The 26,423-nt window shown below is 44.5% G+C and overlaps 1 long non-coding RNA gene across 3 annotated transcripts in view; it reads left to right on the top strand.

The window, feature by feature from the left end:
- LOC141096307 (uncharacterized) overlaps positions 1 to 26,423 on the top strand; it is a 140,534-nt gene that overhangs the window by 70,135 nt on the left and 43,976 nt on the right. The gene's annotated exons all lie outside the window — the stretch shown is intronic.

Raw genomic sequence — 26,423 nt, 5'->3', positions numbered from 1 at the left:
CCACTCATCTCCGGGACGGATGCGGATTAGGTTGTAGGCTCCCCGCAAATCCAATTTGGTAAAGATTTGCGCCCCTCGGAGACGATCAAATAGCTCCGGGATGAGAGGAAGCGGATATTTGTTTTTAATTGTAATATCGTTGAGTCCCCGATAGTCAATGCAGGGACGAAGGGTTCCGTCCTTCTTCTTGACGAAGAAAAAACCTGCACCCGCGGGCGAGGAAGACGGGCGAATGAAGCCTTTGGCCAAGTTTTCTTGAACATATTCGGACATGGCTTGGGTCTCTGACGGCGACAGCGGATAAATCCGACCTCGGGGAGGAGTAGAATCGGGAACGAGATCGATAGGACAGTCGTAGGAACGGTGAGGGGGCAGAGTCTCTGCCTCTTTCTTACTGAAGACATCCGCATAGGCCCAATAGGCCGAAGGTAAATCTGGGGATACCGATGTTGGCCGAGAGAAGTTACTTGGCTGGACGGAAAGCAAACACCCTCTGTGACAGAACTGTCCCCACCGTACGACGTCACCAGACCGCCAGTCCAAGGTTGGCTCGTGTTTTCTTAGCCAAGGAAGACCCAACAGGATAGTGTGTGATAGGGTCGGCAGCACATAGAAGGCAATCTTCTCTAGATGCAAGGCTCCGATCTGAAGGTCCAATTCTTCGGTGACCTGTGTAACGGACACCCGCAGGGGTTGACCGTCAACCGACGCAATCTGCCGAGGAGTCTCCAGGGATCTGACCGGAATACGAAGCCTCCTGAGTGCCTCAAGCTGAATAAAATTTCCAGCCGCACCTGAATCTATGTAAGCCCACTCGGAGAAACACTTGGAACCTAGGTGCAAGAGAACAGAAAGAGTCAAGGGTAGAGAGGAGTCATAGGTACCTAGGGAGGCCTCTCTTACCTGTCCTAGGCGGAGGCGTTTCCCGGACGCACAGGGCAGGAACGCAAGAAGTGTGATGCACTCTCACAATACAGACAAAGGCCCTGAGTGAACCTCTCCTGGCGGCGTTGCTCCACTGGCTTGAGGCGATCTACTTGCATGGGCTCAGGTGCGGGAGATGCCGACGCCAGAGCAGGGCGTGAGCGAGGTGGGCTGCGGGCAGCGGTTGGAACACGAGGGACACAGTAGGGAGAGACCAGGGATAGCCACAAGGGTTACGCTAGGCAGGTACGGATCCAGGCAGACAGAGGTAGACCCTGCGGCGGCGGGCTGGAGACCGGAGACGAAGCAGACACTAGGAAAAAACAGAGGGAGCAATCACAAGAGGACACTGGGACACAGAGAAAACAGGACAGAGCGCTAGGCTGGAGAAGTGCAGAGCAGAGTGGACCTGAATCAGCCGTGCTAGGCACAATGGATAGTCAGGCACCGGGCAGGAGGCGAGACTGCCAGATATAGGGCTGCAGGCAGCGCTTCCGGGTCAGGAGGGGCCAGGAGGTGGAGCAGTGGAAACAGGATTAGTGGCGCGCAGTGCGCAGGCGCACCCGACGGGCACGGAAGGCCGGCAGCGGCGGCGGAGGAGAGGACGCAGGATGATGCTCGCGCCTTCCGGGAGCGCGCCGGGAGAGGTGAGCGAGCCGGTGTTTGGGAGGCGGGGCAGAGGATGCGGCTGCGAGCGGCACAGCGGGAGCAGCGAGGAGCGTGGCAGCGGGTGGTGTAACAGTTTTTTGCGACTTTACATAGAAACCTGAATGTAAGTCGTCAGCATAGAGCACAGTGTAAATGTGAACCTAGCTTAACCCCTTTACCCCCGAGGGTGGTTTGCATGTTAATGACCAGGCAAATTTTTACAATTCTGACCACTGTCCCTTTATGAGGTAATAACTCTGGAATGCTTCAATGGATCCTGGTTATTCTGAGAATGTTTTCTCGAGACATATTGTACTTCATGTTAGTGGTAAAAAAATTTTGATATGACTTGCATTTATTTGTGAAAAAAAACGGAAATTTGGTGAAAATTTTGTAATTTTCCAACTTTGAACTTTTATGCCCTTAAATCACAGAGATATGTCATACAAAATATTTAATAAATAACATTTCCGACATGTCTACTTTACATCAGCACAATTTTGGAACCTGCATTATTTTTGTTATAAAGGTTAAAAGTTGACCGATTTCTCATTTTTACAACACCATTATTTTAGGGGCCACATCACATTTGAAGGCACTTTGAGAGGTCTATATGGTAGAAGATATCCAAAAGTGACACCATTCTAAAAACTGCACCCCATCAAGATGCTTAAAACCACATTTGAGTAGTTTATTAACCCTTCAAGTGCTTCACAGGAATTTTTGGAATGCTTTAAAAAAAATGAACAATTAACATTTTTTCACAAAAAAAATTACTTCACTTTATAATATTTTTTATTTTTCCAAGAGTAACAGGAGAAATTGGACCCCAAAAGTTGTGCAATTTGTCCTGAGTATGTGGATACCCCATATGTGGGGTAAACCACTGTTTGGGCGCATGGCAGAGCTCGGAAGGGATGGAGCGCCGTTTGACTTTTTCAACGTAAAATTGGCTTGAATTGAGATCGGACGCCATGTCGCATTTGGAGAGCCCCTGATGTCCCTAAACAGTGGAAACCCCCCATAAGTTACCCTATTTTGGAAACTAGACCCCCAAAGGAACTTATCTAGATGTGTGGAGAGCACTTTGAACCCCCAGGTGCTTCACAGAAGTTTATAACTTTGAGCCGTAAAAACAATAATCGGAATCCACATGAAGAAATGGTCGCACTCATCGAGTTTGAAGAAATTCACGGGTTTATTGACACGTACATCACATGTCGGTCCGTTTCGCGCTACTCGAGCGGTTCAACGGGTCCCGAGAAGCACGAAACGGCCGTTGTCAGCCTTTTTGCACTCCTTATGTCACTCCCCCGGCCTGACATGTGATGTACGTGTCAATAAACCCGTGAATTTCTTCAAACTCGATGAGAGCGACCATTTCTTCATGTGGATTCCGAGGATTGTCTATTTCAGGTCAAGCACCTGAGTTCACCAGCCGTCTGCTTCCTGCATACCGCACAACTTCTTGGAATATACGGTAACATTGATGCCATCCGCGTTTTTCCTTGATTGTTGTGTAAAAATAATAAAATCATATTTTCCTCAGAAAAAAGTTATTTTAGCACCAAATTTTACATTTTCATAAGGGTGACAAGAGAAATTGCACCCTACAATTTGTTGTGCAATTTCTGTTGAGTACACCGAAACCCCATATGTAGGGGAATATACTTTTGAGGCACAGTGCAAAGCTCAGAAGGGAAGAGGCACCACATTGGAGTTCAGATTTTGCTGGAATGGTTTGAGGGTGCTGTTATGATTGAGTCACCGTAGGAGGCAGACACAAAAATAAAAACTACGTCCAGAAAACCAGAGAAGTTGGCAACTATCAGATTGCAGACCCCTGAACCTATCAACACAACTAACAGTAGCCGTGGGGGGTTCCTACGATGCCCTAGACCCCTCGATCACAGCCGGAGAGCTAAATAGCCTAAAGACAGAAAAGGAAATCTAAACTGCCCCAGAGCAGACCCCAAAGTAAAAGGCAGCCCCCAACATATAATGACGGTGAAGCAAGATGAAAAAACACTCACACAGATAGAAAGATAGGCTGAGCAAATGATGGGGCCCAAGCTAACTAAACAGAACAGGAAAGGAAGGTTGCGGTCTGCAATCTGCCAAAACCCTATCAAAGACATAAGCCAACAAGCTGATATGGAAAAAGACCCTGAAGCAGCTAGGCTTCAAAAACTAAATCAGCACTCAGGTATTTTCAGAAGACAGAGCTAAAGGAATTCAGCACACCCCAGCAGGGAATGGCAGAAATCCAGAAAAACAAAGCAAAACAAAGTCAAAGCACAAATGCAAAAAGCCGAGTAGAAAACTTAGCTTTAGAAGAGCAGGAATTCAGACTGGTCTCCAAGGATCCCACAGAGAAATCACCCGCAGGGCAGAAGGGCGTCGGCAGCCTTATATCCAGTCAGTAACTCCACTCAGCCAATCATCCTCATCAGGCTCAGGTGTTTGATAATCAGGCTCACTACCTTTCTTTACCAGAAGAGGGAGTTCCTCGGGCCTCAGTAGTGAAGGGGAAAATGAACTCACAACAGTACCTCCCCCTTGAGGAGGGGTCACCGAACCCTCAACGACGCCACCAGGGCGATCAGGGTGAGCCCGATGAAAGGCACGCACCAATCTTTTGGCATGAATATCAGAGGCAGAGACCCAGGAATAATCCTCCTGACCATAACCCTTCCACTTAACCAAATACTGGAGTCTCCGTCTAGCCAGACGGGAATCCAGTACTTTCTCTACCTCATATTCCATGTTACCTTCAACCAATACAGGGTCTGGAGGTGCCACCCCCGGAACAACAGGTTCAACAAACCTCTTCAATAAAGATTTATGGAACACATTATGGATTTTAAATGTGACAGGAAGAGCCAAACGAAAAGAGACCGGATTAATAATCTCCAAAATCTTGTAAGGTCCAATAAATCTAGGCTTAAACTTAGGAGAAGCCACCTTCATAGCAATATTTTTTGATGATAACCACACCATATCACCAACCTTAAACTGGGGACTAATGGTCCTATATCGGTTGGAAAACCGCTGGGCCTTTTCCTGGGAGAGAGATAACTTATCCACCACTTGGTCCCAGATCTGGTGCATTCTCTCCACCACAGTGTCAACACCTGGGCAGGCAGAGGGCTCCACCTGCCCTGAAGAAAATCGAGGATGAAACCCAAAGTTACAAAAAAAAGGTGACATCAAAGTGGCAGAACTAGCTCTATTATTTAAAGCAAATTCGGCCAAGGGCAAAAATGAAACCCAATCATCCTGATCAGCAGAAATAAAACATCTCAAATATGACTCCAAGATCTGGTTTGTTCTCTCTGTCTGCCAATTGGTCTGAGGGTGAAAAGCAGAGGAGAAGGATAACTGAATTCCCAGCTTGGAACAGAAAGTTCTCCAAAATCTAGACACAAACTGGACTCCTCTGTCAGATACAATGTTCTCAGGAATCCCGTGCAAGCGAACCACCTGTTGTAAAAACAGGGGCACCAACTTAGAGGAAGACGGCAACTTAGGGAGTGGTACAAGATGAACCATCTTAGAGAACCTATCACAAATCACCCAAATAACAGTCATCCTTTGAGAGACAGGCATATCAGAGATGAAATCCATTGAAATATGGGTCCATGGCCTCTTGGGGACAGGCAAAGGCATCAACAACCCACTAGAGCGAGAACACGATTTAGACCGGGAGCACGTCCCACAGGACTGCACAAAATTCCTGACATCACGAGACAAGGAGGGCCACCAAAAAGACCGACTCACCAGATCTCTAGTACCAAAAATACCTGGATGACCAGCCAAAGCAGAGCAATGAACTTCAGACATCACTCTCTTCTTCCACTGGTCAGGAACATACAACTTTCCACTGGGATAACGCTCAGGTTTGTCCTCCTGGAACTCTTCCAGAGCACGTCTCAAATCGGGCAAGATGGCAGAAAGAACTACCCCTTCGCCTAAGATGGTAGCAGGCTTGGTCACCACAGGAGAATCAGCAAAGAAGCTCCTAGAGAGGGCGTCTGCCTTGACATTCTTAGTTCCAGGAAGAAAAGAAACCACAAAATCAAAACCTGTAAAAAACAAGGCCCACCTAGCCTGTCTAGGGTTCAAGCGCTTAGCCGACTCTAGGTAAATCAAATTCTTGTGGTCAGTGAGGACCACGACTTGATGCTTAGCTCCCTCCAACCAATGTCTCCACTCCTCAAATGCCCATTTCATGGCCAACAGTTCCCGATTCCCCACATCATAGTTACGTTCAGATGGAGAGAACTTTCGGGAAAAGAAAGCACAAGGATTCATTTTAGATGTTACAGGATCCTTTTGGGACAAAACAGCTCCTGCACGAATCTCAGAAGCATCCACCTCTACCTGGAACGGAAGTGAGACATCAGGTTGCCGCAAAACCGGGGCGGAGGTGAATCTTCGCTTCAGCTCCTGAAAGGAAGAAACAGCCTCCGGAGACCAATTTAACACATCAGCACCCTTCTTAGTCAAATCAGTCAATGGCTTGGCAATACTAGAAAATTTTGCTATAAATTTCCGATAAAAATTAGCAAAACCCAAAAACTTCTGGAGGGCCTTCAAAGAAGTGGGCTGAACCCAATCGTAAATGGCCTGTACCTTGGCCGGGTCCATTTCAATAGTTGACGGGGACAAAATAAATCCCAAAAAAGAAATCCTCTGTACTCCAAAAAGGCATTTAGATCCTTTGACATACAGGGAATTCTCCCTCAAGATCCGGAACACAGTCCGAATATGTTCCACATGAGAATCCCAATCCTTGGAGAAGATCAAAATATCATCCAGATAGATAATCAAAAATGTATCGACAAAATCTCGGAAAATATCGTTCATGAAGCACTGGAAGACAGAAGGGGCATTAGTGAGCCCAAAAGGCATCACCAGGTACTCAAAATGTCCCTCCGGAGTATTAAACGCCGTCTTCCATTCATCCCCATGCTTAATGCGAATAAGATTATGCGCCCCCCTGAGGTCAAGCTTGGTAAACCAGCAAGCACCTTTAACTCTGGAGAATAGATCAGAAATCAGGGGTAACGGATACTGATATTTAACAGTAATTTTGTTGAGGGCACGATAATCAATACAAGGTCTTAATGATCCATCCTTCTTGGCTACAAAAAAAAAAACGGCACCTAAGGGTGACGAGGATGATCTAATATGACCCTTCTCCAACGCCTCCTTAATATAGGATCGCATAGCCTCGTGCTCGGGTACAGATAAATTGAAGAGCCGACCCTTGGGAAATTTACACCCTGGGCTCAGTTCAATTGCACAGTCATAACTCCTATGAGGAGGCAGAGACGCAGACTCATTCTCACTAAATACATCATAGAAGTCCGCCAGATAATCAGGAACATCATGCGACTGAGGAGAGGTGGAAAACACCGGAGCCTCACTAAAGGCACACCGACAACCCCAACTCACCACAGACACAGATTTCCAATCCAAAACTGGATTAAGAATTTGTAACCAGGGAAACCCCAGAACAATAGTATCATGCAGATTATGCAACACCAAAAATCTTCAATTTTCTTGATGGTCTGGGGCGACCCGCATTACCACCTGGGTCCAAAACTGAGGTTTATTTTTAGCCAAAGGAGTAGCATCAATCCCCCTCAAAGGGATAGGCGTCTGCAGAGGTAACATAGCAACATAGTTATTAAGGTTGAAGGGAGACTTTAAGTCCATCTAGTTCAACCCATATCCTATCCTAACTTGCCCTAACATGTTGATCCAGAGGAAGGCAAAAAAAACCCATGTGGCAACAGTAAGCTTCACATTGGGGAAAAAAATTCCTTCCCGACTCCACATACGGCAATCAGACTAGCTCCCTGGATCAACGCAATATTAAGGAGACTAGTGTATATACCCTGTAATATTATACTTTTCAAGAAAGGCATCCAGTCCCTTCTTAAATTTTAGTAGTGAATCACTCATTACAACATCATATGGCAGAGAGTTCCATAGTCTCACTGCTCTTACAGTAAAGAATCCGCATCTGTGAGTATGCTTAAACCTTCTTTCCTCCAGATGTAGAGGATGCCCCCTTGTCCCCGTCACAGGTCTAAGAGTAAAAAGATCATTAGAAAGGTCTTTGTATTGTCCCCACATATATTTATACATTGTAATAAGATCACCCCTAAGCCTTCGATTCTCCAAACTAAATAACCCCAAGTGTAATAACCTGTCTTGGTATTGCAGACCCCCTAGTTCCCTAATAACCTTGGTCGCTCTTCTCTGCACCAGCTCCAGTTCAGCTATGTCTTTCTTATACACCGGAGACCAGAACTGTACACAGTATTCTAAGTGTGGTCGCACTAGTGACTTATATAGAGGTAAAATTATGTTCTCCTCATGAGCATCTATGCCTCTTTTAATGCATCCCATTATTTTATTTGCCTTTGCAGCAGCTGCTTGACTCTGGCCACTAAATGTGAGATTGTCGTCCACCCATACACCCAGGTCTTTTTCAGTGACTGTTTTGCCCAGTGTTTTACAATTAAGCACATAATTATACAACTTGTTCGTTCTACCCAAGTGCATGACCTTACATTTTTCCCAATTAAAGCTCATTTGCCATTTATCAGCCCAAGCTTCTAGTTTACATAAATCCTCCTGTAATATAAAATTGTCCTCCTCTGTATTAATTACCCTGCAGAGTTTAGTGTCATCTGCAAATATTGAAATTCTACTCTCTATGCCCCCTACAAGGTCATTAATAAATATGTTAAAAAGAAGCGGGCCCAAAACTGACCCCTGTGGTACCCCACTGCTAACCGTGACCCAGTCCGAGTGTGCTCCATTAATAACCACCCTTTGTTTCCTATCCCTGAGCCAGCTCTTAACCCACCTACACATATTTTCCCCTATCCCCATTGTTCTCATTTTATGTATAACCTTTTGTGTGGCACCGTATCAAAAGCTTTTGAAAAGTCCATGTACACCACGTCCACTGCATTCCCTTGGTCCAGTCCGGAACTTACCTCTTCATAAAAGCTTATCAGATTAGTCTGACAGGAACGGTCTCTTGTAAACCCATGTTGATATTGGGTCATAAGGTTATTCTTCTCCAGATACTCCAGTATAGTATCTCTTAGAAAACCCTCCAGGATTTTACCCTCAGTTGAGGTTAAACTTACTGGCCTATAATTTCCAAGTTCAGTTTTTGTCCCCTTTTTGAATATTGGCACCACATTTGCTATACGCCAGTCCTGTGGTACAGACCCTGTTATTATGGAATCTTTAAAGATTAAAAATAGTGGTCTATCTATGACTGTGCTTAATTCCTGCAGTACTCGGGGGTGTATCCCATCCGGGCCCGGGGATTTGTCAATTTTAGTGATTTGTAGACGCCGCCGTACTTCCTGCTGGGTTAAGCAGGTGACATTTAATGGAGAATTTTTATCCCTGATCATGTTATCAGTCATGGGATTTTCTTGTGTAAATACTGTTGAAAAAAAGTCATTTAGCATATTGGCTTTTTCCTCATCCTCATCCACCATTTCACCCAGACTATTTGTAAGGGGACCAACACTATCATTTTTTAGCTTCTTACTATTTATGTAGTTAAAGAATATTTTGGGATTATTTTTACTTTCTCTGGCAATGAGTCTCTCTGTCTCAATCTTTGCTGTCTTGATTTGCTTTTTACAGAATTTATTTAATCTTCTGTATTTATTTAATGCCTCATCACTACCTACTTGCTTTAATTCTCTAAATGCTTTATTTTTATCTCTTATTGCGCCCCTTACAGCTCTATTTAGCCATAGTGGTTTCCTCCTATTTCTCGCATGTTTATTCCCATACGGTATATATTGTGCACAGGTCCTATTCAGGATGCTAATAAACGTCTCCCATTTTCTTTGTGTATTTTTATGTCTCAGGATATCGTCCCAGTTAATTGCACCAAGATCATCTCTCATCCGTTGGAAATTTGCCTTCCTGAAGTTTAGTGTCCTTGTAACCCCTCTACTACACATCTTATTAAAGGATACATGAAAACTTATTAATTTGTGATCACTATTACCCAAGTGACCCTCAACCCTTACATTTGATATGCGGTCTGGCCTGTTGGTTAATATTAGGTCTAGCAGTGCCCCCCCTCTTGTTGGGTCCTGAACCATTTGTGAAAGGTAATTGTCTCTCATCGTTGTCAGAAACCTATTACCCTTGCTGGAACTGCAGGTTTCGGTTCCCCAATGTATTTCAGGGTAGTTGAAGTCCCCCATAATAATGACTTCTCCTTGAGTCGCTGCTTCATCTATTTGCTTAATGAGGATATTCTCTGTAGCTTCCATTATTTTTGGAGATTTATAACAAACCCCTGTGTCATCGGAAATCCACAACATTTAGCAAAATCCAAGTCCATTAGGTTTAGGGCTGCTCCCGAATCCACAAAAGTCTTGGCGGAAAATGTGGACAGGGAGCAGATCAGAGTAATAGCCAGAAGAAACTTAGGTTGAACACCACCAACAGAAAACGTGTGTGCAAAGCGTTTCTCTCGTTTAGGACAGACAGAAATAATATGCGAGGCATCTCCACAGAAAAAACACAGCTTATTACGCCTTCTGAACTCCTGACGCTGCATAGGTTCAGACATTTGTTCAACAGGTGGCAACACCTCTCGTGCAGCTTTGCGTTCGCGCAAACGCCGATCAACCTGAATGGCTAATGACATAGAATCGTCAAGACCAGAGGGAACAGGAAATCCCACCATAGTATCTTTTACGGCTTCTGACAACCCCTTCCGAAAGAGAGCAGCCAAGGCATCATCATTCCAGGTAGTAAGTACTGCCCACTTTCGGAATTTTTGACAGTACAATTCTGCAGAATCTCGACCCTGGTTCAATACCAGCAGGGTCTTTTCAGCCTGATCAATGGCATTAGGTTCGTCATACAACAACCCCAAGGCCTGAAAAAATGCGTTCACATTAGTCAGAATAGGATCATCTGGTTTCAAAGAAAACGCCCAATCCTGGGGATCGCCACGCAGCAAAGAGATGACAATTTTAACCTGCTGCGCGGAGCTCCCTGACGAGTTAGGCTTCAAGGCAAAAAATAATTTACAATTATTTTTGAAATTCAAAAATTTAGACCGATCCCCAAAAAATACATCAGGTGTAGGAATCTTTGGTTCAGCAGCATGTGAATGAGCAAGGTAGGCGGAAATTCCCCGCACTTCTGCAGCGAGCTGCTCCACACGATCAGACAATTGCTTTATCTCCATTGAGAGAAAAAAAAATTCCCCCTACGGCCTCAGAGATATAGAGGAAAAAATATACACACTTTTTTTTTTTTTACAACTCTTTCCTGCTATTGAGTACCCTAGGATCTGCGGTATGGCGGGTGAGTCTGTTATGATTGAGTCACCGTAGGAGGCAGACACAAAAATAGAAGCTACGTCCAGAAAACCAGAGAAGTTGGCAACTATCAGATTGCAGACCCCTGAACCTATCAACACAACTAACAGTAGCCGTGGGGGGTTCCTACGATGCCCTAGACCCCTCGATCACAGCCGGAGAGCTAAATAGCCTAAAGACAGAAAAGGAAATCTAAACTGCCCCAGAGCAGACCCCAAAGTAAAAGGCAGCCCCCAACATATAATGACGGTGAAGCAAGATGAAAAAACACTCACACAGATAGAAAGATAGGCTGAGCAAACGATGGGGCCCAAGCTAACTAAACAGAACAGGAAAGGAAGGTTGCTGTCTGCAATCTGCCAAAACCCTATCAAAGACATAAGCCAACAAGCTGATATGGAAAAAGACCCTGAAGCAGCTAGGCTTCAAAAACTAAATCAGCACTCAGGTATTTTCAGAAGACAGAGCTAAAGGAATTCAGCACACCCCAGCAGGGAATGGCAGAAATCCAGAAAAACAAAGCAAAACAGTCAAAGCACAAATGCAAAAAGCCGAGCAGAAAACTTAGCTTTAGAAGAGCAGGAATTCAGACTGGTCTCCAAGGATCCCACAGAGAAATCACCCGCAGGGCAGAAGGGCGTCGGCAGCCTTATATCCAGTCAGTAACTCCACTCAGCCAGTCATCCTCATCAGGCTCAGGTGTTTGATAATCAGGCTCACTACCTTTCTTTACCAGAAGAGGGAGTTCCTCGGGCCTCAGTAGTGAAGGGGAAAATGAACTCACAACATTGTGCCATGTCACATTGACAGAGCCCCTGAGGTGCCAGAACAACAGAAACCCCCTATATGTGAACTCATTTTACAAACAACACTCCCCAATGAATTCATCTAGGGCTGCAATGATCATATTGACACCACATTTGCCTCCCAGAATTTTACACCACTGAGTGGTGAAGAAAGAATAAATTACATTTTTACCACTAAAATGTTGTTTTAGCCCCAAGTTCTTAATTTTTCTAAAGGCTAATAGTAAATTTTTTTTTACAACAAACTGAGGTCCATTTTTTCCTGAGTGTGCCAATACCCTACATGTAATTGTGAAATATTTTTCAGGTACACAGTGGAAAGTTCAGAAGACAAGGAGCGCCAGATTTTACTGTTATGGTTTGCAGGTGCCATTACCCACTGGGAGAGCCCATGAGGTGCCAGAACAGCAGAACCCCCCCAAGTGACTCCATTTTTCAAACTATACCTATCAATGAATTCATCTAGGGATGCAGTGATCATATTGATACCATAGGTGTATCACAGAATTTTACACCATTGGGCAGTGAACACAAAATAACTACATTTTTTTACCATGAAAATTTTGTTTTAGTGAAAGATTTTACATATTCATACAAGAAGTGGGTAAAAATGGCCCCGAAATTTGTTCCACAATTTCTACTGAACGTGGCAATACCCCATATGTGGCTGTACAGGACTACTTAGCCATATGGAGAGACTTGGTAGGAACGGAGCACTAATTTTCCTCCTGGAGCGGAAGTTTTCCTATAACAGTTTGCAGACTCCATACACAGAATCCCCCCTCATGTGACCTCATTTGGGAGACTATACCCCTTGGAGAATTTATCTACAGGTATAGTGACAATTTTGACTTCATGGGAATTTTCCAGAAACAAGCAGCAATGAATGCTGAGTGAAAATTGCAAACCGTCATTGTAGTGACCAGTACGTTGCAGTCACCAGGGGGCATGTGGATTTGGGAGCGGAGAATTTACTGAATTTCTTTTGTCGGGTGAGTACTAGTAACGTGGAAGCCCCCTTTATTTCTGTTAACGTATGTCAGACCTGAATGGGCACTTGCTTTTTTTGTGGATTGAGTTGAAGCGGTTATTGGGAACATTTTACATAACGTTTAGGGAACACATTTATCCAGTGCTCTACACTGACCACTTACTTTGGGGCTTCCATCTAATATAATAATAATAATAATAATAATAATAATAATAATAATAATAATACATTTTATTTCTATAGCGCCGACATATTCCGCAGCACTTTACATTTCAGAGGGGATTTTTACAGACAATAGACATTACAGCATAACAATAATCACATAGATAATAACAAATACCAAGAGGAATGAGGGCCCTGCTCGCAAGCTTACAATCTATGAGGAAAAAGGGGAGACACGAAGGGTGGGTGGTAACAATTGCCCTGATTGTTTGGACCAGCCATAATGTTAAGTGTGTAACAGTACAGACACAGAGGGCTAATGGATGCATAAAGCATGTGGGAACATGATGCGGGGAACCTGGTTATGGTAAAACTTATGACTGTGCCACCCAGGGATAGATTAGGTTAATGTGTTGAGGCGGTAGGCCAGTCTGAGTATATGCGTTTTCAGGGCACGCTTAAAATTGTGGGGATTGGGGACTAATTGTATTGACCTGGGAAGTGCATTCCAAAGAATTGGCGCAGCACGTGTAAAGTCTTGGAGACGGGAGTGGGAGATTCTGATTATTGAGGATGCTAACCTCAGGTCATCAGCAGAACGGAGGGCGCGGGTAGGGTGGTATACTGAAACAAGGGAGGAGATTTATGGTGGTGCTGAGCCATGGAGAGCTTCGTGGGTGAGGGTAATAAGTTTGTACTGGATTCTTGAGTGGAAGGGTAGCAAGTGTAATGACTGGCACAAGCTAGAGGCATCGGTGTAACGATTGGTGAGGAATATGATCCTGGCTGCAGCATTCAAGACAGATTGGAGAGGGGAGAGTTTGGTAAGAAGGAGATTGATTAGAAGAGCGTTACAATCGTCGAGACGAGAATGAATAAGAGAAACAGTAAGAGATTTTGTGGAGTCAAAATTAAGATAAGGTCGAATTCTAGAAATGTTTTTGAGGTGCAGATGACAAGAGCGAGCCAGTGATCGAATGTGGGGGGCAAAGGAAAGCTCGGAGTCAAGATGACCCCAAGACAGCGGGCATGTTGCTGGGGAGTAATAGTGGAACCTCTGAGTGATGTGATTCAGATGAAACCCCTGAGGGATGTCTCCTTTGCATTGTCAGGTGACATCAACCCCACAGCTTAGTAATGGAGAGACACCTCTCCATTACTAATCGTATAGTTGTATGGTAAATAAAGATACAGCCCGAATAAAGTCCTTTGTTAGAAATAAAGCAAAACACAGTTTTCCATTTTTATTTAAAAACTAGCTGAAGAGCCCGGCGCTGCCCGGGCATAGTAACTAAGACACCAGAAACGCATTGAGAACGCAAGCATCTATATCTTCTATGCTGGCATTTTAACAGCTACCCTGTATCGATTGAAGTGAATAAAAGAAATTTGTTTTCACTACTTCGTGGAGCTGGACAACCTCCATGTCAGAACCAGAGCGCTGAGTGGAACGGTCCTAACTTCCATACCAGGGATCCCTTTAAGAGAGGCCTGGGGTGAGAATCAGAGTGCTGAGGGATTTACCCTAACTTCCATACCGGAGATCCCTTAAAGAGAGGCCTGGGGTCAGTACCAAAGCACAGAGTGGATTTGCCCTGAGTTCCATACCGGGGATCCCTTTAAGAGAGCCTGGGATCAGAACCAAAGCGCTGAGTGGATTTGCCCTGACTTGCATACAGGAGATCCCTTTAAGAGAGCCTGGGGTCAGTACCAGAGCATCTGAAGGCAATTGCCCTGACTTCCATACCGGAGATCCCTTTAAGAGAGTCTGGGATCAAAACCAGAGCGCTGAGTGGATTTGCCCTGACTTGCATACAGGAGATCCCTTTAAGAGAGCCTGGGGTCAGTACCAGAGCATCTGAAGGCAATTGCCCTGACTTCCATACCGGAGATCCCTTTAAGAGAGGCCTGGAGTCAAAGCCAAAGTGCTCTGTGCTCCTTTCTGTGGGGCAGACACTGGCTGGGAGCTTATGTTCCCAGGGATGCCAGATTTCTCCCACCCCATCAGTGCCTGCTGAGGTGTTGTCAAGTGGGAAAACTTGCTCATAGCAACCAATCACAGCTCAGCTTCTTTTAACCAGCTCTGGTGAAATGAGAGATGCTTAGTGATTGGTTGCAAGGAAAACTGTTGTTCATAGCAACCAATCACAGCTCAGCTTCTTTTGAACAGCTCTGGTGAAATGAAAGATGCTTCGTAATTGGTTGGTGATACACACATGCATACATTCAGTTTTATATTTTATAGATAACAAACATAGTTATACTCACCTAACACCTAATTCCATGGAAGCCCTGGTCTCCTTTAATAAACCAAAAATAAAAAAACAACAATATCCCTCACCTCTCCGTTGTTCTGTCCCACGCCATAATCCACGTCTGGGGGCCTTTTAAATAAAAATGGAAAGCTGTGTTTTGTTTTATTTTTAATAAAGGACTTTATTCTGGCTGTGTCTTTACCGTACAACTATAGAATTATAGACGACTCTCCATTACTAAGCCTTGGGCTTGATGTCACCTGACAATACAAAGGTGACATCAACCCCACGTATATGAACCCCACTTGCCACCGCTACAGGGCAAAGCGCCAGCATTTTCTGGGAGACTGTGGGCTGCTATTTTTAGGCTGGGAGGGTCAATATCCATGGCCCCTTGCCAGCCTGAGAATACCAGTCCCCAGCTGTCAGCTTTAGCAAGGCTGGTTGTCAAAAATGAGGGGGGACCCCATGCCATTTTTAAAAATTATTTATTTAATAATTTTAAAAAACAGCGTTGAGACCCCTTTATTCTTGATAACCAACCTTGCTGAAGCTGACAGCTGAAGGTTGCAGCCCCCAGCTGTGAGTTTTGCCTGGCTAATTATAGAAAACTGAAATTGCACAAAAAGAGGACTTAGGCTATGTGCCCACGTTAGCGTTTTTAAACGCTCAGGAAACTGATCCCCTTCCCAGAAAATGCACGTCTTTTTTCAGCGCGTTTCTTGCGCATTTTTTGCACAAAAGACGCGTGTTTTTGACGAGCGTTTTCTGGGAACATTGGGGAAGGCTAAAAACGCTCAGCAATGCGGAAATTAATGAGCATGCTGCGTTTTTAGCCGCTAAGCGATTCCTGAGCGTTTAAAAACGCATGCATTGGCACAAAAAGCCAAAAACGCATGCAAATTAATTTGAAGCTTCTTTTAAGCGTTTCTGCAGCATCTGAGCCGGCACAAACGCTGCGGAAATGCTTAAAAAAATGCAACGTGGGCACACAGCCTTAAAGATCCTCCAATAGAAGAAAACAGCAAAAAAGCAGAAAGGTTTACCCGTCCAGGCCTCCAGACAAATGCACTATCAGGATGCAGTGGACCTATATAATTAAGATGGCAACACAAGTGCAAGAATACCGATGAAACCGCTCACAGCCTACCAATACATGGAGGGGGCGGCTGCCTGGTATGCTAATGCACAACAAAAAACTTGTATGCGGCACTGTTCACACTTTGGCAATGCACAGCATCCAGGTTAACAGCCTAGTAGTGACACCCTTCTATTAGCTCAGGCGGGCTGCCCAGCGCTATCAAAATGCATGCCATGTGAACAGACACCGTAGTTTACAAGACCAAATGGGCCCAACTGCATCCTGAATAAAAAGTGCAAAAAACACATTAAAAAATGTGGAGTATTAGCTGATATTTTGTTTTCATTTTTCATTGATTTTAATGGTACTGTACCATTAAACATGACCAAAACCGCCATGGATCATGTGCACACACCCTTATTCTTTGGGTCAGTACGATTACAGCAGTACCTCATTTATTTCATTTTTTAATGTTTTTGGCGCTTTTATACAATAAAAACTATTTTATAGAAAAAATAATTATTTTTGCATCACTTTATTCTGAGAGCTATAACATTTTTATTTTTTTTGTTGATGGAGCTGTATGGTGGCTTGTTTTTTGCAAGACAATATGAAGTTTTCAGCTGTACCATTTTTATTTATATACGTCTTTTTGATCGCATGTTATTCCACTTTTTGTTTGGAGGTATGATGATAAAGCATTGCTTTTTGGCCTTGTTTTTTATTTATTTTTTTACAATGTTTACTGAAGGGGTTAACTAGTGGGGCAGTTTTATAGGTTGGGTCATTGTGGACACGGCAATACAAAATATGTGTACTTTTATTGTTTATATTTTTTTCATTCAAATATTTATTTTGAGATAAATATCTTGTTTTTTTAGTTTTTTTAATTTTTAAAAAAATATTTTACAATTATTTTACTTTTTTTTAACTTTTTTCTAACTTTTTTACTTTGTCTCAATATGGGATAATCATTTTTTGCAGGTTGATCGGCTTCTAATCGCCCCATGCTATAGAAACTGTCAGCTCTGCACTGACAGAGAGACTTGCTGATCATGCACTGCACATGATCAGCAAGTTTCCTAGTTCTGGTGGCCCGGATGTCGTCATGAAGACATTGGGTCACCATGGCAATGATTGGGACCCAGCGTTACGCTGCAGGGTCTGCGATCCAAAGGCAGAGGGTCTGTCAGCCCTCTGCTGGCTTCCGGAATGCTGCAGTCGCGTTCAATCGCTGCATTTCGGGGGTTAAAGTACTGGAAGTGATCTGTGACAGCTCGTGGCACCTAGTGCTGGGTGTCAGCTGTCAGAATCAGCTGACACCTGGCGGTGATCGCACATGCACCCAACGTGTGTGTGGGCGATCACTCGGACGTAATATTCCATCCACGGTCAAATTGGCCCAGGGCACATAGACGGAATATTATGTCCGGTGTCAGAAACGGGTTAAGGGTACGTGCACACAACAGCTTTTAAATGCCAGCAGAGTTTTGCAATGGGAAGACGCTTCAGGTACAGTAAATGCTGGTGGTGTTTTTCTGAAGCTTCTTGTTTGGCATTTTTGTGGAGACTTTGTCACCGATGTCTTCTTTAACTGATGCCTGAAGAATGGACAGGTCAATTCTCTCAACAGCTTCACGTCTTTGGAAAGACTAAACATATTGACAGCAATGCATATGTTCATTCTTTTCTTTTCACATTTATTGAGCGCTTTTTAAGGTGGGTTACAAAACATAGTCGCCTGAAAAAGTGCAAATTCCCTAAGTCCATGTGCACACATTGAGTATTTGAGGAATTTTTTATCCTCAGTATGTGTGAGCCAAAAACCAGGAGTGGCACTGTCTGAGGAAACATATAAGAGAAACACGTCACCACTTCTGTATTTATCACCCATTCCTGGTTTTGGCTTACATATACTAAGGTAAAAAAACTCACCAAAAACTGAACATATGCGCGTAGCCTAAGATCGTTTTTTCATGTGCAGAATGAACAAATTTACAGTAATTCAAGAATTGTTTTAAAAAAAAAAAAGGTCTGCATCTTATGTATTGATGTTGCAGATTTTCAAAGCAGATTGAACCTTTGGCGGCTGTGTACCCATGATGAGCTTTCGGTGAGTTTTTCACTCTGCATATTTTCGCTGAATCAAAAATGCATCATCTTACAGTTCCAGAAAGTGGATGGGATTAATAGTGTGGCGCCCCTGAGGCTTCAGTCGCCACAGAGGTACTGCACCTTCTCCTAAGGTGTAGTGCCCCACCATCCAGGTAGGCTGGGAACTCCTTTCCGCATTCCAACACCTGCACCCCACACACAGGATAGTTCAGCAGGGACTCATCCATGCTTTATGCTGGAAAGGTCATAGGGTGCCTTTTGTGGTCTCTGGCTTCGTAACACGAGAGGTGCTGGGGAGGCAGGTGGAGTTAGATATAAAAGAGAGGGAAGGTGTAGGATTGGAGGCTAGTTGGTTAGAGGAGAGAGAAGAGAGAAGATGGGTGTCTGAGGGACGTGCTGCAGCAGGTCCCAGTGATCTGGGCTGCTGGCATGGGAAAGACCAGAGAAAGAGACTGATAAGATTGATAACCTAACCTTCCATAAGAGAGATAGAACAGATCGGAACGAAGGAGAACAGAAGGACGGTGGGAAGCAGGTTGAGAAAGAGAGAGAACCCTTCCAGTCCAGAGAGCGCAAAGGCCGGGGCCCGGTCCCTGAGGTTGATTGGATCTTTATGTCCGGCAACAGACACTGGAGGAGTAGTGAGCCGCTAACGCCTTGCTCCCATCATAGACTTGGGACACAACAGCAACTGAATAGATAGCCGGGACGCAGTGATGAGTCCCCGAAGCAGGCTACAGTTGTCTGTCATACAAGTAAAGACTAGGAACACCTAGAGAGAGGCATTCCAGGGTAACTAAGTACTGGAGTGCTTCGCACCTAAAGGCGCATTGGAGGAGTCGTTCAGTAAGGTACATGTTGGCGGAGTTTGGAAGGGAGAATCCTACCCTGCCTGGAGGTTGGCTGGAGCCCTGACCTGGAGAACACAGTACGGAGGCAGGCAGTTGTGTGAACTGCAAACAGTGAGTAAAGCTTTGGAACTGCATACTCTGGTGTCCTCCAGTTATTCCAGCACTGCTACAACTGGGTAACATCATCCATACCATTCTGCGCCTCTCCTCATCCATTGCACCTACACTGCCCTGGGACTACAGCTCCACCTGTGGGGAGCTATACCATCTCTGCTGCACCACACCATCAGTCCCAGCGGATCTGTATGCAGCGTTGGCTTACCATCTTACTTGCCAAACACCACGGGTGGCGTCACAAACTATTCATATAAACTTTAACACCATTAACAACACCGCCATTGATATTGGGCGCCCAGGGCCACGGACTGGGTCACCGCTGCTGTGACACATTCCTGCCTTGACACCGGCCCGGTACCGAGTACCCCTCTGCCCTGGGTGTGCGAGGGCGACCCAATAGAAATCTCATGTCCACTGTGCTTCTTTGTTATTCACTGTAAACTAACCTACGGTGCAGGTTTCAAATCCGCAACATGTCAAGTTCTCTAGCTGAGCTTTATGTGTGGATTTCGTCCACAGACTTACATTAGATGCAGAAAATCCGCAAGTAAAAAACAAACGTGTGTTTTTAGTGCGTTTCTGCATTAAAAACGCTTGTAACTTGAACATGACTGTCCCAATAAAGTTTGGTCAAAGCCAAATACCTGGAAGTGTCAAAAATAAAGCAGTTTTATTTAAAACATGACACACCATAAAGAGACAAAAACCACAGCATCAAAAACCTAATAAAAACGCAAGTAAACTAATTTAATTACGTGGTACAGAAATGCTGGTGAAAAAACTCACCAAAAGCTCATCATTGCAACATAAGCTTAAAATGCAATGATACAGAAAAAATCTGCCGAACGTAAACTCACCTGTTAAAGTTTGGGCATCTGATGGATATCTCACAACATTTGCTTTCCCTGGTGACAGATTCCCGCCTGTTTCACACTTCCGTTTTTTGGCATCCGCCATCCGTTTTTTGCATCCGTTTTTGTGTGAAAAAACGGATCTGTTTGCGTTTTACCGCAAACGGATCCGTTTTTTTGACGGATCCGCGGTAACCGCTAATGGAAGTCTATGGGACCAAAAAACGGATCCTCCAAAAAAATGGCAGATCCGTTTTTTAACGGAAAACGACGGATTTGGATGGATTTTAAAAAACGGAAGTGTGATCCAGGCCTAGATGGAAATTCGGAAATGTATCAACAATTTATCAACATCAACAATATATTTCCTTTTACCACTAGAGGGCTCTTCAGACCGTGTAAAAAACCATGTACATCTCTGCTGCATGGCATTGCTGCTGTCACTTGCGTTATTTGCTAACACTTGTGATAAGTGTTAGCAAATAAACTATATATAAAATTCATTTGATTAAGAATGATCATCTATGTTTATTGTTGCAAGGTCACCTATTTTGAACTATGTCATGCTAGTTTTCAAATGAATAGTATTATGTTAGTTGATATGTGGTATATAATTTTGGGACTTTGCAAAGGGCTTTATCCTTGCCCTCCATGAGTAAGCAGAGTAAGGCCTCTTTCACACATCAGTTTTTTGCCGTCAGGCGCGATCCGGCTTTTTTTTGTAAAACCGGATCCGGCAAAATGCAATGCCGGATCCAGTTTTTCCCCATTGACTTGCATTAGCGCTGGATCGCGCCGGATGGCATTGCGTTTCATCCGTTTTTTGCTGGATCTGGCAACTTGTCTCATTCCGGCGTCTGGAAAAAACGGCTACTGTAACGTTTTTTGTCTCCGGCGAAAAAGCCGGAAGCGCCGGATTCGGCGCTTCCAGCTTTTTGCTACAATGAAAGTCTATGGGCGCCGGAATGCGCCGGATCCAGAAAAAGATGGATCCAGCCACCGGATCCGGTTTTTTAAGTCTGCGCATGCTCAGATCCAATTGGCCAGCCCCCAGGAACAGATATAACCTGCTAGACGGATCCAGCAAAAAAACGGATCCGTTTCTACAGTTCTCCAAAATTTATGCCGGATCCGTTTTTTCTAAAAATAGCCGGATCCTGCCTGACGGCAAAAAACTGATGTGTGAAAGTAGCCTAAGGAGAAAAATAATAATTTTAGCACAATACAAGGTATTGATTGTCTAACGTTACACTATTCTTTCTATATGGTTTCTATATCAGTTTTTAAAGCGCGTGTGCTAAGATTTTTTAATTTTCCCCTGTCAATATTGTGGAGAATAGTATAGCTTTTCATTACACAATGAAAAACCTTTATTTGCTGAAACCAGATTTTCTTTTTAGACTGATTGCTCAGGAAGAGGAAGTGCAGCCGTCTTAAGGGTAGTCTGCAGTTATTAAAGGGGTTGTGGGCCCAGGAGACACAGGTCTACACATTTCAAGCTCACACGCTCCTAGTCCTGACTAAGGACTATCAGGACTAAGAGCATGTGAGCTCGAAACAAGTAGACCTGTGTCTCCTGGGTCCCCCCTCCTAACACATTATTTGTTGTTTTAATGTCACAATAAAACTCATGTTTTAATTATCCAAACCCTATGCTGTGGATGCTATTTTTTTTTCTGTTTCACTCCTAATTCTGTACACCTTTACTCCTTTACTGCTTCAAGATGGCATAATACACACCTCAGTTGCTGCACAACCTCACAGTCCACACCTCAGCTCCTGTAGCACATCATAATACTACACACCTCAGCTGCTGCAGAACCTCATAACACACCTCAGCTGCTGCAAAACCTCATAATACACCTCAGCTGCTGCAAAACCTCATAATACACCTCAGCTTCTGCAGAACCTCCTTATAAAACCTCTGCAGCTGCAAAACCTCAAAATACCTCAGCTGCTGCAGAAGCTCATAATACATACCTCAGCTACTATCGAACCTCGTAATCAGCTGATGTAGAATACCATAATACACACCACAGCTGCTGCAATAACTTATAATACAAACCTCAACTTCTGCAGAACAGCAAAATGCACACCTCGGATGCCGCAAAACCTTATAATACAGACTTCAGCTGCTGCGGGACAGCATAATACACACCGCAGCTGTTGCAGAACAGCACAGTGCACACCTCTGCTGCAGCAAAACCTCATAATACACATCTCAGGTGCTGCAGAATAACATAATATGCATCTCAGCTGCTGCAGAACCTCAGCTCCTGTAGAACATCATAGTAAAACACCAGCTCCTGCAGAACCTCATAGTCTTACAGACCTCAACTCTTGCAGAACTGCTTAAAAGTGTATACCTCAGCTGCTGCAGAATTTCATAATACACCTCAGCTACTATTGTTGCATTAAACTGACAGAATGTCTTTTATTTCCACATTAAACCATTACATGTGATATGTAGACAGCAGTGACACCATGTAATGTATGAGGCTTCAAATACTGTTTAGCCACAACATAAGGAAACTAGCAGCTGATTCCTAAGGCACAAACCCCGGGCCCCATAAATCTAAAATTTGCACCATAATTGTAGCCATGTATGTTTTTCTCTGGGTTGCGGCTGCATTTCAGAGAAAACATACATTTAATATTTGGCCGTGTACAATGCGATCAGGATGATTCGCCCAAGAGGCCGGTCACTGGCAGCCTCTCCCTGCTTTGCGACCCTGAGCTGACAGGTCACCCTGTGTTTGTAATTCTGCAAGTATACACTGACATGACGAATCCTATAGGTGTGCAATTTTTACTCTGTTAAGATTTCGCACTGCTTGCCAATTTGAGCACTTGTCTCGTGATCGCTCACATTTGATTTCCAGACATGTGGACATGAGCCGACTGACGTTTGCTCCTGCTTCTCTCAATTGAAAAGCAGAAGGAGACGTCAGTCAGTACATGTACACAAGTCAGCGAATCGCATGTGAGTGATCATGTGATGACCTTTCGAAGCAGCAAGTACTGTAGAGCGAAATCCTGATAGCTCTTATGCGATTTGGGAACTTGTGGATATGTGTCGACTGCTTCTCTCAATTGATAATCAACATAAAATTAACAAGCCACTTGAGTCAAGTGAGTATGGACTTCATAGATTTATCTATGAAGGCAGGAGACAGGTAAGACATTTATATACATCTACTCCCTCTACATTTGGAGCACAACAAATATATACCATATGCATTTGTATAATTTATATCCTGGCCGCTGCATTCACACACATCCACCGCCCTGGCATTAATTCTCCACACTCCATCCATATTGGCCCCTCACTCCTTTCCTCTCCTATGTATAGCACTCAAGCTCTTTTCACATTGTTAAATTGCACAGATCCAGGCAGTCCCACCATTCAACACCAGAGACGCTCTCACAAATCACTTAACCATCTGCTCACTCTTTCTATCCTACTTCTCCTAGTCGCAGGAGACATTGCTCCCAACCCTGGTCCCCCATGTTATAGAAAGTCAAACCCCCCCACTGCTACACTCAGAAACCCCTCTAATCTTATTAATATTCCCTGCATGCCATCTGTCTCTCTTAATTGTGCACTTTGGAATTCTCGCTCAGTGTGTAACAAACTCTCCTTCACTCATGACTTTTTCCTTTCTAATTCTCTTAACCTCCTGGCTCTTACTGAAACCTGGATCCAGCAGTCAGATACTACCGCTGCTGCTGCTCTTTCATATGGGGGGGCTACACTTCTCTCATACCCCAAGATCAGACAATAGAGCTGGTGGAGGCGTTGGTCTGCTCCTATCACCAAAATGTACCTTTCAGGTTATCCCTCAAGTACCCTCACTTGTCTTCCCTTCTTTTGAGGTCCATGCCGTCAGACTCTACACCCCCTTCTCCATGCAAGTGGCGGTGGTGTATCGTCCTCCCGGCCCCTCCCATCAGTTACTGGATCATTTTGCCACTTGGCTTCCACATTTTCTCTCCTGTGACATCCCTACCCTCATCATGGTAGATTTCAACATCCCCATTGCTCTTCCCCTCTCCCCATCTGCTACTCACCTTTTATCTCTAACCTCCTCATTTGGCCTTTCGCAGCTCACTAATTCTCCAACGCATGAAGACGGAAACTCCCTCGACTTGGTCTTCTCTCGGCTTTGTGCAGTGGATGATTTTGCAAACTCCCCTCTCCCGCTCTCTGACCACAATCTTCTTTCATTCTCTATAAAGAACTGCCATGCTGCTCAGGTCACCCCCACTGTCCAGACTTATAGAAACATACAGGCCATTAACACCCAGAAACTTATAAAGAACTTGCAGTCTTCATTGGCCCCTATCTCCTCCCTCTCATGTCCTGATTCTGCATTGAAGCATTACAATGAAACACTTCAAACTGCCCTGGATGAATTTGCACCCCCTATAAATAGAACACCACAACACAGACGGCGACAACCCTGGCACACGGTGCAAACACGTTTCCTGCAGCGGTGCTCCAGGTGCGCCGAACGTCTGTGGAGAAAATCCAATCTACACGAAGATTTCATCCATTTTAAGTTTATGCTTAGAACATACAACACTGCCCTTCACCTCTCCAAACAAACCTATTTCAACACCCTCATCACCTCACTGTCCAATAACCCGAAACGTCTCTTTGACACTTTTCATTCTCTACTCAATCCAAGAGTACAGGCCCCAACCACGGAGCTCCGAGCTGACGATCTGGCCAATTACTTCAAAGAAAAAATTGACCAGATCCGACAGGAAATTATCTCCAAATCCCCTCATACCATGCACCGTCCTCCCTCCCCCACTGCATCTAACTCACTCTCTGATTTTGAACCAGTCACAGAAGAAGAAGTAAGCAGGCTCCTTGCATCTTCTCGCCCAACTACTTGCACCAGTGACCCATTTCTGTCACATCTCCTCCAGTCCCTTTCCCTTGCTGTCACCCCTCACCTAACTAAAATATTTAACCTCTCTCTCTCTTCTGGTATTTTTCCCTCCTCATTTAAGCATGCCATCATACATCCACTACTTAAAAAACCATCCCTCGACCAAAACTGTGCCGCTAACTATAGACCTGTCTCTAATCTTCCCTTCATCTCTAAACTCCTGGAACGCCTGGTCCACTCCCGTCTTATCCGCTATCTCTCAGAAAACTCTCTTCTCGACCCTCTCCAATCCGGTTTCCGCTCTTTACACTCCACTGAAACTGCCCTCACTAAAGTCTCTAATGATCTGCTAACAGCTAAATCAAATGGTCATTACTCCATGCTAATTCTTTTGGATCTCTCTGCAGCATTCGACACTGTGGATCATCAGCTCCTCCTCACTATGCTCCATTCCATTGGCCTCAAGGACACCGTTCTCTCCTGGTTCTCCTCCTATCTCTCCGACCGCTCCTTTACTGTTTCTTTTGCCGGTTCCTCCTCCTCTCACCTTCCCCTTACTGTTGGGGTTCCTCAAGGATCGGTTCTAGGCCCCCTCCTCTTCTCCTTGTACACTGCCCCTATTGGTCAAACAATCAGTAGATTTGGTTTCCAGTACCATCTCTATGCTGATGACACCCAATTATATGCTTCTTCTCCTGACATCACGCCAGCCTTTCTAGAAAACACTGGCGATTGTCTAAACGCTGTGTCTAATATCATGTCCTCACTATATCTGAAACTGAACCTGTCAAAGACTGAACTCCTGGTGTTTCCTCCCGCTACTAATGCACCTATACCCGACATTGCTATTTCTGTGTGTGGTTCCACTATTACTCCCCAGCAACATGCCCGCTGTCTTGGGGTCATACTTGATTCCGAGCTTTCCTTTGCCCCCCACATTCGATCACTGGCTCGCTCTTGTCATCTGCACCTCAAAAACATTTCTAGAATTCGACCTTTTCTTACTTTTGACTCTGCAAAAACTCTTACTGTTTCTCTTATTCATTCTCGTCTCGACTATTGTAACTCTCTTCTAATCGGTCTCCCTCTTACCAAACTCTCCCCTCTCCAATCTGTCTTGAATGCTGCAGCCAGGATCATATTCCTCACCAATCGTTACACCGATGCCTCTACCTTGTGCCAGTCATTACACTGGCTACCCATCCACTCCAGAATTCAGTATAAACTTATTACCCTCACCCACAAAGCCCTCCATGGCTCAGCACCACCCTACATCTCCTCCCTTGTTTCAGTATACCACCCTACCCGCGCCCTCCGTTCTGCTGA

This window comes from Dendrobates tinctorius, unplaced genomic scaffold (assembly GCF_039654945.1).
Source record: "Dendrobates tinctorius isolate UK_male_01 unplaced genomic scaffold, ASM3965494v1 ptg000073l, whole genome shotgun sequence".
NCBI classification, from domain to species: Eukaryota; Metazoa; Chordata; class Amphibia; order Anura; family Dendrobatidae; genus Dendrobates; species Dendrobates tinctorius.
The sequence above is the reverse complement of the archived record's forward strand: the minus strand, read 5'-3'. Positions and strand labels throughout refer to the sequence as shown.